The sequence below is a fragment of the Stegostoma tigrinum genome, chromosome 7 (genome assembly GCF_030684315.1).
Source record: "Stegostoma tigrinum isolate sSteTig4 chromosome 7, sSteTig4.hap1, whole genome shotgun sequence".
NCBI classification, from domain to species: Eukaryota; Metazoa; Chordata; class Chondrichthyes; order Orectolobiformes; family Stegostomatidae; genus Stegostoma; species Stegostoma tigrinum.
In genome coordinates, this window is record NC_081360.1 from 52,002,687 (window position 1) to 52,022,682 (window position 19,996).

General features: G+C 42.2%; 1 pseudogene; it reads left to right on the plus strand.

The window, feature by feature from the left end:
* Window positions 1-18,103: 18,103 nt before the first annotated feature.
* LOC125454404 (large ribosomal subunit protein eL34-like) lies at window positions 18,104-18,436 on the plus strand (annotated as a pseudogene).
* Window positions 18,437-19,996: the final 1,560 nt, after the last annotated feature.

The following is a 19,996-nucleotide window of genomic DNA, read 5'->3' on the forward strand; positions in this document are numbered from 1 at the left end:
AAGCATTGGAAACCTCAGCTGGACTGACAGCAAAGACATAGAGTTAACATTCAAATAAAACCAAAATACTGTGGGTGCTGGCATCAGAAATAAAAACAGAAAATGCTGGAAAAACTCAGCAAGTCTGGCAGCATCTGAGAGAAACAGTGAGAGAGAAACAGTGAATGTTTCAAATCTAAAATGGCCGTTCTTCCAATGAATGAGTCATCGCAGATTCAATGTTAACTTTGTTAGATCTGTTGAGTTTCTCCAGCATTTTCTCTTTTTGTTGTAGTGTAGTTAACATTTCAGATCTGATCAAAGAAAAACTTTAATTCTCTCTTCACAGATGCTGCCACTTCTGCTGAGTATTGCCGACACTTCATTTTTATCTCAAAGATGTTCAGCATCAACAATATTCTGTGTTGGAATTAATAAGCCTGTATCACGTCCTTTGAGTTGCAATTACACTATCGCACAATCAAATTCAGCAATGTGGAAGGGATTATCCCATGTACAGAAATTCCTCAGGTTTTGTTGCCCTTTAAGTATTCTTCACTTAACAGTTTTTCTTTTCTGATGTCTTCTCCCTATAGTTTTCCAGTCCCCTTTTCAGGACAAAGTCATCCTCAGAAACCTAACCCTGGCTTTAACATGGACTCCAACGTGAGACCATGCTTCATTTAAAAGGTCATTACACTGAAGTCACAATTTGCAGGAACAAACTCAACTCGGACTCAGTACAGTGTATTTAATGGCTGCTCATTGTCAAATTAAAATGATTTACAGCAAAGGGCACATGATAAGGGTAATCCACTAGTGTACAACATTCTTACTAAAGCCTGTGCCCGAACAGCAACTTCACTTAAATTGTAGCACTGTCCTTATTGTAAATTGTGAGTCAACCAACGTATACAAGTGAATGCATATAACTTTGAAAATCCTACTTGAAATTTCAGATTCATTAGGGAGGTAGGGGATGTGATCAAAGACTGATAATACCTGGTGGAAAGGCAATTACCTAGCACAGCAAGCAAATATAAAGCAAGCTCCTTTTTAAAAGGAGGTACGGCAGGACTTTTTATAACCTGGATTACATGTATAACAGTCAGATTAAAGCAAGGGTCACAAACACTGGTAATTTAGGGCCAGTCAGTTTGGGATCAACTACTGGAGACCCATCAGAGTGCAAAAATGTCAGAGTAGGGAAGTGCTTGTATAGGGGAAGAACTAGTTTAATAGCTCCAGAATAGTCCACACAAGGTTAATACAAGATTAATGTTTTGAGTACAGGATGATCTCTCTTCAGTTCAGAAGAAAAATTATTTGGAATCAAAACATGAACTGTGTTTCGGTCTCCACAGATACTGCCAGATCTGTTGAGCTTCCCCAACACTTCCTGTTAAATTTCAAATTTCCAGCATCTACAGTATTTTACTTTTAGTCCACATAAGGCACTTGCTTTCTAAACTTTACTTTTGCAGTTTTTTTAAAAAGCATGATATTCCATCAATCCTGAAGCTGACGGTGGGAATCAGAGACCAAGCAGAATTATGTTCCTGGTCCTGAAACCCATAGGTTCAGACTATCATTTCTTCTTAGCCAATTATTGAACTCAATCAGCAAATCACTTTGGAATAATTGCATGCTTTATTGATCTCCATTTCCAATTATGATCATCTCGCAGCCAGTGGTAGATCAGGTGAACATACAATGCAAAGATTGGTAGGAGGTATTTCCTTCAGAACTCACAACTCATCTTTTAGCAAATTAGCAATGAAAACTACACATTTAATCTAAAGAAAGTCTTTATTATGGCTCATTAGCTTCTTTAAGCAATCATTAGTGAGTTTCATACTAAATTGAACATCTATGAGAGTTATTGTCATTGTATCAAACTTCATGAAGACCAAATTTTATTAAAAACTGACGAATGCAGAAAATACTTTGGCAGGATTAATTAGAGTGTAATGTAACCTTTATCAGACTACAGTCACTTAATCCTACTGCGATTTTTAATTATCTTGGATGGGTGAAATGAGCTGCAACATGTTTATTACCAATTGCAAAAAAATGTAATTTTCCTAAAATATTTAGCAGCCTTCATAAGCAAAGAGAATATTCAAATTAGTAAATTCTGTTAAAATTAATGTAATTGAATGTTGCAAGAAACTAAACCTGTGTTAACGCTGTCTATGGTGCAGAAGGAGGCTATTTGGCCAATCATGTCTATACTGAGTATCTTAACTTAGTGCCAATCTCCTGCTTCCAACTCCTGCTCCCCCCACACCACCACGCTAGAAACACTGTACTTCATCCAATTCCCTCTTGGATGCCTCAGCTGAATTTGGCTTCACTGACTTTCAGGCAGTGCACTTCAGGCCTTAACGATTTGTGAGAAAAAGGTTTGGCTCATCTCACATTTGCTTCTTTCACGAAACACTTAAAAACTATGTCCCCTGGTTTTGAATGCATTTACTAGTGAGAAAAGTTTCTCCCTAACTACACTGTCCAAGCCCCTCATGAAAGAAATTCTCTTATCAGATCAGCTTTCTCGATTCCAAGGAAAGCAGTCCTAATGTGGTAGAATTTGATACTAAGTTAGAGAATGAGAACTTTGGGTCAGGCACAACTTTGCTAAATTGAAGCATATGTATTTAAAAAGGGATGGGCTTGAGTTGGCTGGAATGGACTGGAAAGAAATTCAGCAGAAAAAAAGATGGTTGAGAAATGATGTCGGACGTTTAAGAAAATACTTCATGACTCAGTAAAACTATATTGCAGTGATGGGGAGGGTTAACAGAAGTAGTAAAGAATTAGTAATAAATGGAAAAAAAAATCCAGTATGGCAAAGGTCAGTTGTAAGCCAAAGGATGGGAAAGTTTTTAATGCCAAATTTTTAAAAAGTAAACCAAAAAATTCACAATAAAGGAGAAAATAAACTAGGAGCAATGAGGAAGTAATGTAAAGCAAGGCCAGCAAGAGTTTCTTAAAATATACGAAAGAAAAGAAAGAAAGAGAAAAAAGTGAACATAGGCCTCTTTGCGAGATAGTAGGAACTGCAGATGCTGGAGAATCTGAGATAACAAGGTGTGGAGCTGGATGAACACAGCAGGCCAAGCAGCATCTTAGGAGCACAAAAGCTGACACTTTGGGCCTAGGCCCTTCTTTGGAAATCGGGGTTGGCAAGGAGGTTCTGAAATAAATAGGGAAGGGGGGAGGAGGATAGAAGATGGGTAGAGGAGAAGATAGGTGGAGAGGAGACAGACTGGTCAAAGAGGCGGGGATGGAACCAGTGAAGGTGGGGAGGTAGGGAGGAGATAGGTCAGTCCAGGGAGGACAGACAGGTCAAGGGGGCAGGATGAGGTTAGTAGGTAGGAGATGTGGGTGGGGTTTGAGGTGGGAGGAGGGGATAGATGAGAGGAAGAACAGGTTAGGGAGGCGGGGATGAGCTGGGCTGGTTTTGGGATGCAGTGGGGGGAGGGAAGATTTTGAAGTTGGTGAAATCCACAGTGATACCATTGGGCTGCAGGGTTCCCAAGTGGAATATGAGTTGCTGTTCCTGCAACCTTTGGGTGGCGTCATTGTGGCACTGCAGGAGGCCCATGATGGACACGTTGTCTAAGGAATGGGAGGGGGAGTTGAAATGGTTCGCGACTGGGAGGTGCAGTTGTTTATTGCGAACTGAGCAGAGGTGTTCTGCAAAGCAGTCCGCAATCCTCCGCTTGGTTTCCCCGATGTAGAGGAAGCCACAACGGGTACAGTGGATACAGTATACAACATTGGCAGATGTGCAGATCTGCTTGATGTGGAAAGTCATCTTGGGGCAAGATTGGGGACATAGCAGTGGAGTTAAGTAGATACCTTTTATCAGTCTTCATGGTAGATAACATTAACAGTGAAAACAAGAAAATGAGCAAGTCCAGAGAAGGTTCATTCAGTTGATCTCGGGTATGGAGGGATTTTATGAGGAAAGGTTGAGCATGTCGGGTTTGTACTCATTCTTCTAAACCCCAATGAGATCTTATCAAAAAACACAAAATTATTAGGAAACTTAATAGGATAGATGTAAAGAGGTTGTTTCCACTTATAGATGATTTTTGGGACTAGAATGTGTAGTAAAGAGTCAGAATCAGAAATCTATAGCAGAGAGACAAAGCCCTTTAGCCCATCATACCTGTGTCAGACAAAACAGCCAGGTAACTATTCCAATTTCATTTTCCAACACTTGGCCCATAGCCATGCACGCCCTGACAGCAAAGTACTCTTGAATGTTATTAGGGTTTCTGCCTCGACCACCCTTACAGACAGTAAGTTCCAGATTCCACCATCCTCTGGGTGAAAATCATTTTCCTCATGTTTCTTCTAAACATCCTATCCTTTACCTTAAATCTGTATGGCCATTGATTCCTTCATTGAGGGGAAAAGTTGCTTCCTGTCTACTCTATCTTTGCCCCTCAACCATTTCTATGCTCAATCTTCCCTGCTGTAAGGGAAAAAAAAAACCCTTGTCTTTCCAAACTCTCTTCACAAACCCTCCAGCTCAGTCAACATCCTGGTAAATCTCCTCTGGACCATCTCCATAGTGCTATCAAGTTCTTCCTATAAATGTGGATTCCAGAACGGCATACAGTACTTTAGCTGTGGCATAATCAACATTTCAGCATTATCTCCCTGTTCTTAAACTCTATGCCTCGACTAACAAGGGCAACTACCCCAAATGCTTACTCAACCACTTTATCCACCTGCCCGGATACCTTCAGGGCTCAGTTTACATGCACATCAAAGTTGTTCTGATCCATGGTACTTCCCAGGGTCCTACAGTTCATGTATTCCCTTTCACTTGGGCAGGACAAACAAGGCATCACCTCACACTTATCCAGATTGAATGCTTTTTGCCACAGATCAGTCCATCTGACCGGCCCATCTGTATCCTCTTGTAGTCCAAGGCCATCCTCCTCCTTAGTTACCACCCCACCGATTTTTGTATAACCCTCCCACATTCAAGTCAAAATCATTTCTATAAACCACAGACTGCAAGAGCCTCACCACTGACCCCTGTGCAATCCCTTGTGTGATGATTCTTTTGATTTAAGGGGTGTATTTTGTCCTGGTTGTTTTAAAAATGGAGAAAGGTTGAGATAGAGACACCAAGGAGTCTGCTCAAAGCCAATAAACAGCTTGTAACTCCTTGGGACTTCTCCAAGTAGCTGTCCAAATATATTTTAAACATTGTAATTGTAACCACCTCTACCATTTCCTCTGGCAACTTGTTCCATAGAATAACCACCTTCTATGTGGTTCTTTTAATTACTGGTATGAATCACATATGGCATATAACAGAAGATCAAAATCACAAGTTTTATGTTACTAATTAAGATCTATATTGAACCAAGTTCGTACATGAAGAGCAGAGCAATAAGGTGTTGTGGCAATACCATTGCATTGAGTATATTAAAGGCAAAAGGTAGGGAGAAGGATCCTACTGTGATTGGTTTAATAATTTCTGTACAAACATAACAGTTAGGTGATGCTCAAGTTACAAAATGTAATATTGGTGCAATCAATAATCAGAAGAAATTTGCATTTCTTACTATAGACAAAAATCAAAAATAATTTTCAGGGTTTGGAAATACAAGTACAGAAAACGCAGATTTCAAATGAAAAATAAACTCTCAAAAATCTAAATTCAGCTGGTAATTTATTTTTCTCCATGTCACAAGTCTTAAGCTTCTTTGGAATTGAGTCATGTAACAATATGGCAGAAATGCTTTTTAATGCAGATCATAGGAGTGTACCAGGCTTCTCCTGGGTAGCTGTGTGACTTTATAAGAAGCTTATTATAGATAATAGGGTTCTCAATTGCTCCATTTACAAGAATCAATCAATAAGTTAACAGTACATTCTCCCTAATAACCAATCCTGCCACATTTCTGGGAAAGATCAATTAAATCTCCATATCTGAGCACTTTCGATGCACATTTCAATTCATGGGAAGGTACGCAGGTCTGAAGCTAGACGTTTAAACTGATAAAAGCTGATATTGTAACAAGAAATGTGAGTCCACCAAAACAATACGGACGTGCAATAAATTAAATATTTTGAAACCAAAAGTGTCGTATATTGGTGATTTGCAAAATAGAAAGACTTCAAAATCTCCACAATGCTTCAAACAAAACCTTGCAAGTATCACAGATTTTCATCTTGGACCAATTTTCTAATAAAAGATGAAAATATCCAAGTAATCAGCTTCTACGTAGAATCCAAAGATTACTGCCAAACAAACCACATTTACATTGGACCAATAGAACAACACTTGGGGCATGCATATAACAGAAGATCAAAATCACTAGCTTTGTGCTATCAACCAAGATCTATTTCTAACCAAGTTCACACATGAAGAGCAAAGCAAGTAGGTGTTGTGACAATATCGTTACATTCTGAGTACATTTTAAAAACAAAAAGGTGGCGAGAAGGATCCTATTATCATGATCTTGTGTGGCTTATTTCTGCTGACTAGTAAAATCTCTTTTGAAATCCAGTTCTAATTTACTGCCCAAATATATGAAGCATGTTTCTAGTTACAGCCTGATGTTTGTGTAAATTTGTTTTATATAAACTAATTCTTCTTCCCCAAAAAAATGATTGAATATTCCTTACTCTTGGCATGGACATCCTTATAGAAAATGATGCCTGACTTCAATACGTTTCAAAACGAAAATCAAGCTGTTCCAAGACAACAAAATGTGAGGCTGGATGAACACAGCAGGCCAAGCAGCATCTCAGGAGCACAAAAGCTGACGTTTCGGGCCTAGACCCTTCATCAGAGAGGGGGATGGGGTGAGGGTTCTGGAATAAATAGGGAGAGAGGGGGAGGCGGACCGAAGATGGAGAGAAAAGAAGATAGGTGGAGAGAGTATACGTGGGGAGGTAGGGAGGGGATAGGTCAGTCCAGGGAAGCGAGCAGTTTCAAGCTCGCTTCCCTGGACTGACCTATCCCCTCCCTACCTCCCCACCTCCCCACCTATACTCTCTCCACCTATCTTCTTTTCTCTCCATCTTCGGTCCGCCTCCCCCTCTCTCTCTATTTATTCCAGAACCCTCACCCCATCCCCCTCTCTGATGAAGGGTCTAGGCCCGAAACGTCAGCTTTTGTGCTCCTGAGATGCTGCTTGGCCTGCTGTGTTCATCCAGCCTCACATTTTGTTGTCTTGGATCCTCCAGCATCTGCAGTTCCCATTATCTCTGATACTATATCAAGCTGTTCCAACTGTCTTTCCATTTAGGCTTTTGTTAGAACATGGAAATGGATTTGGGACGGTGCAGATTCCATTCATTTCAATCACAAAAGTGTGACAGTGCAGGAGGCCATTCAACTCATCATGATCTGCTGTCCAAATGAGCGTTATGGATTAGTACTATCCTCATAGCAGACTTTTCTCATTCCTGAAATCATTGTTATATGTCTGTTCCGCACTCTTTCCAATGCATTTGCATTCTTATTCTGGTAAGGAGTCCAGAACTGTAGACAGTAGTGAAGCTGAAGTTGATTAGGTGTCTTATACAAGTGTATCAGCATTGACTCCTGGCTTGAGCACTGTATGTCCATTTTAGAGACCAGGATATGGTTTGCTTTATTAACTGCTCTTTCCACCTTTTGTGCTTTCTGCGCTGTAACAAAATGATATGTGTATACATACATCTAGATCCTTCTGTTCCTGCACACCCTTTAAAATTGTAATCCCTAGTTTGTATTGTCTGTCCATTATATTCCTCCACATTGAACTTCATCTCCCAACCATCATTCCACTCCACAAAATTGTCAATGTCTTTTAGATGTTCTAAACCGTTCTCCGTACAATGATTCAAAGTTTCATACTGCCCACAAATTTTGAAATTATCCCCTGCACACCAAGATCTAGATCATTTATACACAGTCCTGCAACACACTGAGTTAGCTGCATTCCTCTAATTAAGGCTCAGGTATTCCCAAAATTAATGGTTCCACTGCTGGCTGTGTTTTCAGTTGTTTAGATCCTAACCTCTGGAATGGAATATCCTCCCTCCCTCTCTTTGTCCTTTAAGGATCTTATTAAACCTACCTCTTTAACTAAGCTTTCAGTTACCTGCCCTAATACTATCCATGTGAATATTGTCCCATCTTATATTGCAACATTCCCATCACAGCCTTGGGACATCCTATTACATTAAAAGTCCATGTAATTACAAGTTGTTTCTGTACATAAATTACATAAATGAACTTCATTAAGGATTATATCATAAATAGTTTCAAGTGCTGATAAAATCTGACCACCAGTGGTTTACAGTTGACAACTAAGAGATATTAAATAAACTTATGCATTGACTCCCTGAATGTGCGCCTTTTAAAATGTGGACTGTCAGGTCTACATATCCAGGACGTAATGCTCCTCTATAAAACATTGGAGCTCAGCTTGCTAAAAATGAGAATGTGAATTAAATGTTTTTCCATATCGTATATTTACATATTCTATTAATATTTACAATGAAAATTGTGAACTAAAGCAATAACTGCTGCTATGAGTGAAAAGTAACAGCATTAGTCTAAGAGCAGCTTTATTTTCTGTACTTACATGAAGTGTAACGGCCATCTCAGATATAAAATCCATAACATGGGCTCCACCTACTGGTCCACAGCAGATCACAGGTATTCAAGAAATTGCATAGAATGAACCTAACCCAACAAAAACTGTTATTTCAATTGTACAGAGAGGACACAAATTTCATTTGCAATGTGGAATGAGAGATTTTATTGATAGGCAAATGGAAAAGATATCACCAAATTGTTCAATGATGTTGGAGAAGTCATTCTTTATGCATCCATCTTACTGCAAAATTACAGCTAGCTGGGACTGCACTGCCTGGGTCTAGCTTTTTCTAGCTAATCATAACCACAATGTCAATTGCACTAACTTTTCTTCTAATTCGCAGAGTCTTATCTCAAGTTTCCCCCAGCACCTAACTGCACCCTTTCCTATTTTTCACCATGTGCTCACACTTGGCAATGCTAGCCAAAGACAGTTAATTTTCAGATGTTTGCCAATGACACCCAACTTGACATCACCTTCACTACTCATGATTCATCAAGTCTTCAAGTCAAACTGCTTTTCCAATAACCAGTATTGGGCGATCATAGATTTCCTTCAAGTAAAACTCGGGAAGTCTTTGGTCCTGCAAACAGAGACAAACTGCTCTTAATCTGCAATGTCTAATTCTCTCTTTGCCAAGACAGTTTTATCTAGATTCAGACAATTTGCAACCCTGCTGTCATGTTGGATCCAGAGATGAGCTTCCAAACTTTATTACACACATCTCACTGTATTTTATGTTGAATACATGTGAAGGTAAAGGATATTCTATATCTGTGCCATCACTATACTGATTTCCACTTCTGTAATGTCACCCAACTCTGCCCCTACCTGATCTGTCTCTTGTCAGTCATTCCATTGTTGCCTCTAGTCAACTATTTGAATGCACTCTTGCATATTCTACTCTCCGGTGAGCTGGAATTCTCCTTGTTTTTAAAAAAAGTGTTCCTGGAATGTGGACATCCCTATTCTGCCAGCATTTATTGCCCATCCCTAATTGCCCTTGGGCTAGTTAAGAATATATGGGCCTGGAATCATATGTATGCTTAACTTGGCAAGGATGGCAGAATTCCTTCCATAAAAGAACATCAGTGAAGCAGAACACCTCCGCTCAGTTCGCAATAAACAACTACACCTCCCAGTCGCAAACCATTTTACCTCCCCCTCCCATTCCTCAGACGACATGTCCATCCTGGGCCTCCTGCAGTGCCATAATGATGCCACCTGCAGGTTGCAGGAACAGCAACTCATATTCCGCTTGGGAAACCTGCAGCCTAATGGTATCAATGTGGACTTCACAAACTTCAAAATCTCCCCTTCCCCCACTGCATCCCAAAACCAGCCCAGTTCGTCCCGTCCCCCCACTACATCCCAAAACCAGCCCAGCTCGTCCCCTACCCCTACTGCATCCCAAAACCAGCCCAGCTTGACCCCTCCCCCCACTGCATCACAAAACCAGCGCAGCTTGTCCCATCCTCCCTAACCTGTTCCTCCCACCTCAGGCCGCACCTCCATTTCCCACCTACTGACCTCATTCCGCCTCCTTGACCTGTCCGTCCTCCCCAGACTGACCTATCTCCTCCCCACCTCCCCACCTATCCTCTCCTCTCCACCTATGTTGTTCTCTATCCATCTTCGGTCCGCCTCCCCCTCTCACCCTACTTATTTCAGAATCCTGTCCCCATCCCCCTCTCTGATGAAGGGTCTAGGCCTGAAACATCAGCTTTTGTGCTCCTGAGATGCTGCTTGGCCTGCTGTGTTCATCCAGCTTCACACTTTGTTATCAGTGAAGCAGACGTGTGTTTATGAGAAAATTGACAGTGGTCAATTATTATAATGATGACATGGTCATCATTAGCCAGATTTAATTTGAATTCAGACTTCACTACCTGCTACATTTGGAATCAAACCGATGTCCTCAGAACATTAATCAAAACTCCAGGTTATTCTCTGGGTCACCAGACCTGAAACGTTAACTGATTTATACATGGGCTTCAGAAAGGTATTTGATAAGGTTCCCCATGATAGGCTGATGGAGAAAGTGAAGTCACATGGGGTCTAGGGTGTACTAGCTAGATGGATAGAGAACTGGCTGGGAAACAAGGAACAGAGAGTTTTGGTGGAAGGGAGTTTATCAAAATGGAGAACTATGACCAGTGATGTTCCACAGGGATCCATGTTGGGACCACTGTTGTTTGTGACATACATAAATGATGTGGAGGAAGGTATAGATGGTCTGATTAGCAGGTTTGCAGATGACACTAAGATTGGTGGAGTAGCAGGTAGTGAAAGGGACTGTCAGAGATTAAAGCAGAATATAGATAGACTGGAGAGTTGGGCGGAGAAATGGCAGATGGAGTTCAATCCAGGCAAATGCGAGGTGATGCATTTTGGAAGCTCCAATTCAAGAATGAACCATACGGAATATGGAAAAGCCCTGGGGAAAATTGATGCACAGACAGATCTGAGTATTCAGGTCCATTGTACCCTGAAGGTGGCAACGGAGGTTGATAGAGAGGTCAAGAAGGTATATGGCATGCTTTCATTCATCAGACGGGGTATTGAGTCCAAGAGTTGGCAGGTCATGTTACAGTTATATAGGATGTTGGTTTGACCACATTTGGAATACTACGTATAGTTCTGGTGGCCACATTACCAAAAGGATGTGGATGCTTTGGAGAGGGTGCGGAGGAAGTTCACCAGGATGTTGCCTGATATGGAGGGCATTAGCTATGAAGAGAGGTTGAGTAGATTGGGATTATTTATATTAGAAAGATGGAGATTGAGGGGGGCCTGATTGAGATCTACAAAACCATGAGGGGTATAGGCAGGGTGGATAGCAAGAAGCTTTTTCCCAAGAGTGGGGGACTCGATTACTAGACGGCATGATTTCAAGGTGAGAGGGGAAAAGTCTAAGGGAGATATGCGTGGAAAGTTCTTTACGCAGAGGTTCGTGGGTGCCTGGAACGCGTTGCCAGCGGAGGTGGTAGAGGCGGGCACGATAGCATCATTTAAGACGTATCTAGACAAATACATGAATGGGCAGGGAGCAAAGGGGCACAGATCCTTGGAAAATAGGCGACGGGTTTAGATAGAGGATCTGGATCGGTGCAGGCTTGGAGGGCCGAAGGGCCTGTTCCTGTGCTGTAATTTTTTGTTCTTTGTTCAACCATTAAGACACTCCTTAAAACCTACCTATATTTACCCAATCAATTCATTACCTGCCCTAATTCTTTCTGATGTGACACACCCTTCTATCTTGTTAAGTAATACACTTCAGGGCATCTGGCTACATTAAGAATGCTGTGTAAATTTTAACTGGTTTTGGACATAAATTGTAAGTATTTTCATGGCTTTTAAAACAGTGAAAAGCAGAATCCAAAATAAATCGATTAAAGAACATTTTTAATTATGGTAATTCATTTGTTGAGAACACCAGAAATAAACAAAATTTGCATATCATGGCATATGACTTCTGCTGTAGCACAAAATTACTAGGGTTGGGAACTATATTGTTTAGTTCCAAGGTTACATATTTCATTGGATCAGTTCCAAATTCTGCCGTGACATTGATTATCAGGAACCAGCAGCTGAAATTAAATTCAAATATCTTACTAAAATAGGTATGTGCCCTTGTAATGGAAATAATTCTTAGGCTCAATTTGTACAGGCTTTAGCAGGCAATCATTTTATCGTACCAAAACTCTCAAATTCTTAATGGAAGAATGTTGTTCCATATACAGTTCTGAAGCATTTTAAATAATGGCTCAGTAGAATCACAAAAATAAACAAGAATGTCCCATTTTTAACAGAGATAGTGGGAACTGCTGATGCTGGAGATATCTGAGATAACATGATGTGAAGCTGGATGAACACAGCAGGCCAAGCAGCATCAGAGGAGCAGGAAAGCTGACGTTTTGTGTCTAGACCCTGCTCTTTGTATGACAAGCCCTTAATTCCAGTGATCATGCTTGTAAAGCTCCTATAGACCTCCTCCGATGCCAGCATATCCTTCCTTAGATATGGGGCCCAAACTCCTCACAATAATCCAAATGTGGTCTGGCAAGAATCTTATACAGCCTCAGCAGTACGTTCCTGCCTTTGTATTCTAACCTTCTTGAAATGAACGCTAACATTTGCATGTGCCTCCCTAACTGACAATTGAACCTCATGTTAAGCTTAAAATCTTGATCTAGGACTCCTTAAATGCTTTGTGCTTCAGGTTTCCTAAACCCTTCCCCATTTAGAAAATAGTCTATTTCTCAAGTCTTCCAATCAATGTGCATAATCTCATATTTACCCACATAGTATTCTGTCTGCCATTTCTTTGCTCACTTGCCTAGCCTCTCTAAGTCTTTCTACAGCCTCCCACTTCCTCAACAGTACCAGTCCCTTCACCTACCTTTGGATCATCTACAAACATAGCAACACTGCCCTCAATTCCTTCATCCAGATCATTAATGTATAACATGAATTTGTTGCCCCACACTGACCCCTGCGGAACTCCACTAGTCACCAACTATCATCCTAACAAATACCCCCTCATCCCCACTTTGTCTGTTGTCAGTCAGCCAGTCCTCTATCCATGCCAGTACCTTGCCTCTAACAACACATGCTCTTGTCTTATTTAGCAGCTTTCTGAGCAGCATCTTGTCAAAGCCCTTCTGGGAAACCAACTAGATCACCTCCACTGACTCTCCCTTATCTAACTTCCTTGTTACATCCTCAATGAATTGTAACTGATTTGTCAGGCATAACCTCCCTCTGATGAAACTGTGATAATAAAATGTGAGGCTGGATCAACACAGCAGGCCAAGCAGCATCTCAGGAGCACAAAAGCTGACGTTTCGGGCCTGGACCCTTCATCAGAGAGGGGGATGGGGAAGGGAACTGGAATAAATAGGGAGAGAGGGGGAGGCGGACCAAAGATGGAGAGAAAAGAAGATAGGTGGAGAGGAGAGTATAAGTGGGGAGGTAGGGAGGGGATAGGTCAGTCCAGGGAAGACGGACAGGTCAAGGAGGTGGGATGAGGTTAGTAGGTAGATGGGGGTGCGGCTTGGGGTGGGAGGAAGGGATGGGTGAGAGGAAGAACTGGTTAGGGAGGCAGAGACAGGTTGGACTGGTTTTGGGATGCAGTGGGTGGGGGGGAAGAGCTGGGCTGGTTGTGTGGTGCAGTGGGGGGAGGGGACGAACTGGGCTGGTTTAGGGATGCAGTTGGGGAAGGGGAGATTTTGAAACTGGTGAGGTCCACATTGATACCATTAGGCTGCAGGGTTCCCAGGCGGAATATGAGTTGCTGTTCCTGCAACCTTCGGGTGGCATCATTGTGGCAGTGCAGGAGGCCCATGATGGACATGTCATCTAAAGAATGGGAGGAGGAGTGGAAATGGTTTGCGACTGGGAGGTGCAGTTGTTTGTTGCGAACTGAGCGCAGGTGTTCTGCAAAGCGGTCTCCAAGCCTCCGCTTGGTTTCCCAATGTAGAGGAAGCCACACCGGGTACAGTGGATGCAGTACACCACATTGGCAGATGTGCAGGTGAACCTCTGCTTAATGTGGAATTCCACATTAAGCAGAGGTTCACCTGCACATCTGCCAATGTGGTATACTGCATCCACTGTACCCGGTGTGGCTTCCTCTACATTGGGGAAACCAAGCGGAGGCTTGGAGACCGCTTTGCAGAACACCTGCGCTCAGTTCGCAACAAACAACTGCACCTCCCAGTCGCAAACCATTTCCACTCCTCCTCCCATTCTTTAGATGACATGTCCATCATGGGCCTCCTGCACTGCCACAATGATGCCACCCGAAGGTTGCAGGAACAGCAACTCATATTCCGCCTGGGAACCCTGCAGCCTAATGGTATCAATGTGGACTTCACCAGTTTCAAAATCCCCCCTTCCCCAGCTGCATCCCTAAACCAGCCCAGTTCGTCCCCTCCCCCCACTGCACCACATAACCAGCCCAGCTCTTCCCCACCACCCACTGCATCCCAAAACCAGTCCAACCTGTCTCTGCCTCCCTAACCGGTTCTTCCTCTCACCCATCCCTTCCTCCCACCCCAAGCCGCAGCTCCATCTACCTACTAACCTCATCCCACCTCCTTGACCTGTCCGTCTTCCCTGGACTGACCTATCCCCTCCCTACCTCCCCACCTATACTCTCCTCTCCACCTATCTTCTTTACTCTCCATCTTCGGTCCGCCTCCCCCTCTCTTCCTATTTATTCCAGTTCCCTCTCCCCATCCCCCTCTCTGATGAAGGGTCTAGGCCCGAAACGTCAGCTTTTGTGCTCCTGAGATGCTGCTTGGCCTGCTGTGTTCATCCAGCCTCACATTTTATTATCTTGGAATTCTCCAGCATCTGCAGTTCCCGTTATCTCTGATGAAACTGTGCTGACTCAGCCCAATTTACTGCGCACTTCCATGTATTCCACAATCTCATCCTCAATAATGGACTCTAAAATCTCACCAATCAGTTCAGGCTAACCGGCTTATAACTTCCTGTCTTCAGTCTCCCCCCACCTCTTAAACAGGGGCTTTACCTCAGACAATTTCCATTCGTCTGGCACCTTCACCAACTCCAGTTATTCCTGAAAGATCACCACCAATGCCTCTACACTGTCCTCAGCTACCTCTGTCAGAGCTCTCAGGTGGAGTTTGTTTGGTCCGGGGATCTGTCTGCCTTAAGTCCTTTCAGCTTCCCTAGCACCTTCTCTTTAGTGATGGCCACTATACTCACTTATGTTCCCTGACTGTCTTCAAGTTCTGGTATGCTTCTGGTGCCTTCCACTGTGAAATCTAACACAAGGTACCTATTCAGTTCCTCCACCATTCTTTGTTCTTCATTATTACTTCTGCTGCCTCATTTTCCAGCAGTCCAATATCCGTTCTTGCTTCTCTCTTTCCTTATAGATAGCGAAAAGAAACTCTTGCAATCTTCTTTTATATTACTAATTAGCTCACCCTCATTTCATTTAAAGACTTTCCACTAATCTTTGCCATATTGTTTGCTTATTCTTTTGCTTTTAGCTATTTTTTAATCAGCTTATTCAGAGTTGTTCTAACACACACCTGGAGCAGGTGGGACTTGAACCTGGACCTGTTGACTTTTACACTGTGCCTGACTTCCCTCATCAGCCGTGCTTGCCTTGTCCGCTCCTTGGTATATTTCTTCTTCTTTGGGATGAATTCCCTCTGTGCCTCCTGGATTACCACCTCAAAACTCTTGCCACTGTTGCACCACCTTCTTCAATCAGCACTTCATGTCTTTGTAATTAACTTTACTCCATTGTAATGCTGTTACATCTCTGATTCTATCTTCTCCCTTTCAAACTTTGGGTGAATTCTATCATAGTATGGCCACTGGCCCTGAGCGGTTCCTTTACCTTAAGCTCCTTAATCAAGTTTGCCTTATTACAGATCAAATCCAGAATCGTCAGCTCCTTCATGGCTCTACCACAAGCTGTTCTGAAAAACCACTGTGTGGATCTTCCATGAGTTTGTGTTCTTGGGATCCACTACCAACCTGATTTTCCCAGTCCAACTGCATATTGAAATCCACCTTGTTTATGGTAATTGTGCTTATCTCAATTTATTTTCTTCCCCACATCCTGACTACTGCTGGGAGGCCTGTACATAAGAGTCTTTTTTTTCCTTTTTCCATTTTGCCAACTCTATCCACGTAGACTCTACACCTATATTAGCTTAATGCTCTCAATTTATTTTCCTCTCTCAGTAACAAAGCAACCCTGCCCCCTCTGCCCATCTCCCTGTCCTTTCGATAGGACTTGTATCCTTGGGTATTTGGTTCCCAACCTTGATCCCCTTGCAGCACGTCTCAGTGATACTCATAACCTCATATTTGCCAATTACAATCTGCATGACAAGCTTATCTACCTTGCTCACATTCTGCACACATTTAAATACAGAAAATGTTTTATTAACTGGCACTGAGGGACCAGGTGTGTGGTGGTTAATCAAATATTTCAGTTGATCAAGAGGTCCACATAATTAATGTAAAAACAAATTAAGTAATAGAAATGTAATGAAGGGGTGATACACATCACTTAAACATTATTTACAGCATAAATCACTTAAATAATAATTCAACATTAATTTGAAAATAAAAAACTTACTGGCAGAGAGTCTCCTCACTCATACCCTCAACTGACCGCTTGGACTTCATGGTAGATCGCAATATTTGAGGAGAAATTGAATCAATTGTCAATATGTCATGTGGCCATTCAATTGAATGAGTATATTCACATTAAAGTAATAATTTAAGAAACCAGAACTGAACCAGAATAATTCAGTAAACTTCACCATATGAGATACATAATAAACCAACAAAATTATCAATAGAGCCAGTTCAGAAGGCTCCAGTTAAAAGCAGTTTGCTGCACAACACCCTTAATCCTGTATTGCTTACCCCCCTTCGCATAGTTGTTCCTTATCATTTGCTGTGCCTGAAGTTAGATTCTTGACCCTTTCCATACTCTCTGACCTATTACTTGCTTTGGAAACCTTAATAGTGTCTTGCGTCATCTTCCTCTTCAACTAGTTTAAGATATTTTGTCACCACCCTATTTAGCCTAGCCGCTAGGATTCTGGTCCCAGATTGGTTCAGGATAAGGCTGTCCAAATGTTACAATTCCTTCCTGACCCAATGCTGACATGTGTCCAATGAAATGGGACCCCATTTTCTCACACCACTCCTTTGCCCACATGTTTTATTCCCAATTTTCTTAATGCTAGCTACTTTGCAAGTGGCTTGGACAGCAACCCAAGTATTGTTACCAATTAGGTCCTGTGTTTTTAAAAAATCCCAATTCCTGATATTCCCCAAACAGGACATTTTGCCTACTGTTGCCTATGTTTATGGTTCCGACATGGAACCCAGCAACTTGATCCTCCCCTTCCCAAATCCTTCGAAGCTGGTTTGCTATGTCCCTTACCTTGGCACCAGACAGGCAACATGCCATGCAGGACTCTCCTGCTTACAAAAGGATGCAGTCTGTACCCCTGATTGTAGAAACCCCCACCACTTTTTTCTTGCTTCCCCCCACTTGAATGGTTTCCTGTACTACAGTGTAATGGTCAGTCCTTTCTCTATGTAGAGGAATGTAAACATCAAAGGGTTGTGAGGCTAGAAGAGATTACAGAGACAGGGAAAGTGTAAGACACAGAGTTTTGAAAACATGACGATTTTTAAATTGTCGACAAAAGTTTAAGCTTATCTGGTACTGGATACTGGATAAAGAGTCTCAAAAATTAGAGATGATGGAAGGTTCAAGAGATGGTGGTGATATTGCAAATCTAGGCATCAGTGTACCAGCGAAACACTGTTTTCAGACAATATCATCAAGGGGTAATTTTTAGATAGATTATGAACGGTTAAGGGTAGGTCCTTGGGAGACGTCAGAAGTAGTGTTGTACGAACAAAAAAGAAGCCATTGCTCTGGCTGTGATTTCAGATAAAACTGAGTGCGGGTCAAGAAGATGGTTCAATGCCTGATATACCACCGTAAGTTGTCTTGGAAAGGAAAGATTGTCTTGCACATCTGGGAACCACATCATGTTCCTGTACACCAAAAAAGTTGGCAAAGTATCAAAGTCTGCATGTGACAACTGTCCTGGAAGACCGTAGTATTTTAGGCTGTTGGACTCAAAGTCCTAATGAGAATGTCAGAGACCAAAAAGCTCACCAGTCGAGCTTATGGTGCCTCCAAGTGCACTAAGTATGTATATGACAGAATTAAGCATACATTCCTTAATGAGGAACAGAAGCTAGTGGTGAAGGTGCTGAAGGCCAAGCACAAAAGCAGAAATCAAAGATTCCCATTTATTTTTGTATGAACATGAAAGTTTTAAAAAAAAACTAATTGGAAAAGGAAATGAAACAGATCAGTACCAATCTATTTTGCTGGATATGGTGGATGGGGAATTGGAGGTGCATGTCAAAGTCTGCAAACAGGTTGAGAAAGCTGAGAAATGATAATTTAGGTTTAAATTATCATTCCTTATTTATCGTTTATGACGTCAATGTTGACTTTGATAAAAAGCTGTACCTGTCCTGGACTGCTCTGCTGGCACGTGGAGTCAGATACTTTAGAGACTTTTAAGCGATTCTTGTATAGGCACATGGAGGACAGTAAAATGTAGGGTATACAGGGTAGATTGATCTTAATAGAATAATAGGTCAGCACAACATCGTGGGCTGAAGGGCCTGCACTGTGCTTCACTGTTCTATGTTCTGTGTTAACCGATTGCATCTGTGGAGTTCCAGAAATGTTATGCAGAGACTTGAGTGAAACAGTAGGTACTACAACTTGAGAGGAAAAGAAAACGGGACCACAGTTTACAACAGCAAAGTAGTCAGTATCAGTTGCATTTGGTGGGGGGACAGAGTAGAATGCCTAATGATAGTGAATTGGAAACAATCTGATACATGCAGTTATAGGCCTATTGATCCTGAAATCAAAATTAGCTGCAATATTGGGCACTGCTGCAAGATGAACAGAATTACTACTTGTACAGTAGCAGTCTTTTATTAGCCAGCAAAACAGTGAAATACTGTGATCATGGTGAAATCTGAAATAAAAAGAGTATTAGAAACACTCAACTGGTTTTGCAGGATATCTGGAGAGAGAAACTGAGTTATCCAGTTTAATTTTTAAGAGGAGAATATGTTCAGCCACATGAAGTAGAAAGTTCCGTGGGTGTGCTGCTGGCACCCTGAGACTGTATTTGTCATTGCAGTCAATCAGCAAGTCACTGCTGAGGCTGCCAATGTGCCCTCAAAGACAACAAAGTGTGGAGCTGGATGAACACAGCAGGCCAAACAGCATCTCAGGAGCACAAAAGCTGACGTTTCGGGCCTAGACCCTTCATCAGAGAGGTGAGTTTCTTGAGGAAGCTGCGGTCAGGCAGGCAGGATGTGATTGTGGGAAGGTGATAAGAGAGAGAGTTCAACACCACCTTGGGCGTGGGAAGCAGCCATTACTCCAGGAGGATCCCTTCAGTGGTTCATAGAGCACCCATCAAGGGGAAGTTCAAACCTCTCAAACCAGGAACCCCTTGCTGGGAGGCTGTCAATATTCCCATGGTAAACTCTACACAAAGCTAGCTCTCCTGGCGCCGGTCAGGGGCAGAGGAGACAACCATTAATTGGGCAATTCATTCTTTCAGTTGGCTGCCTGTTAATATACCACAGTGACAGGAGGATGTCAGACTCCCCTAATGGTGGCTCCCTCCCCTTCCAAATTAACAGCCCTTCGTCTCTCAGTCTGTTTATAGACTGATGGGAAAATTCAGCTCATCATTTTAGATTAGTGTCCTTTCTGATGAGGGCAAATTGAGAAGGCCAATAAATATAAACTCTGTCAATAGTGA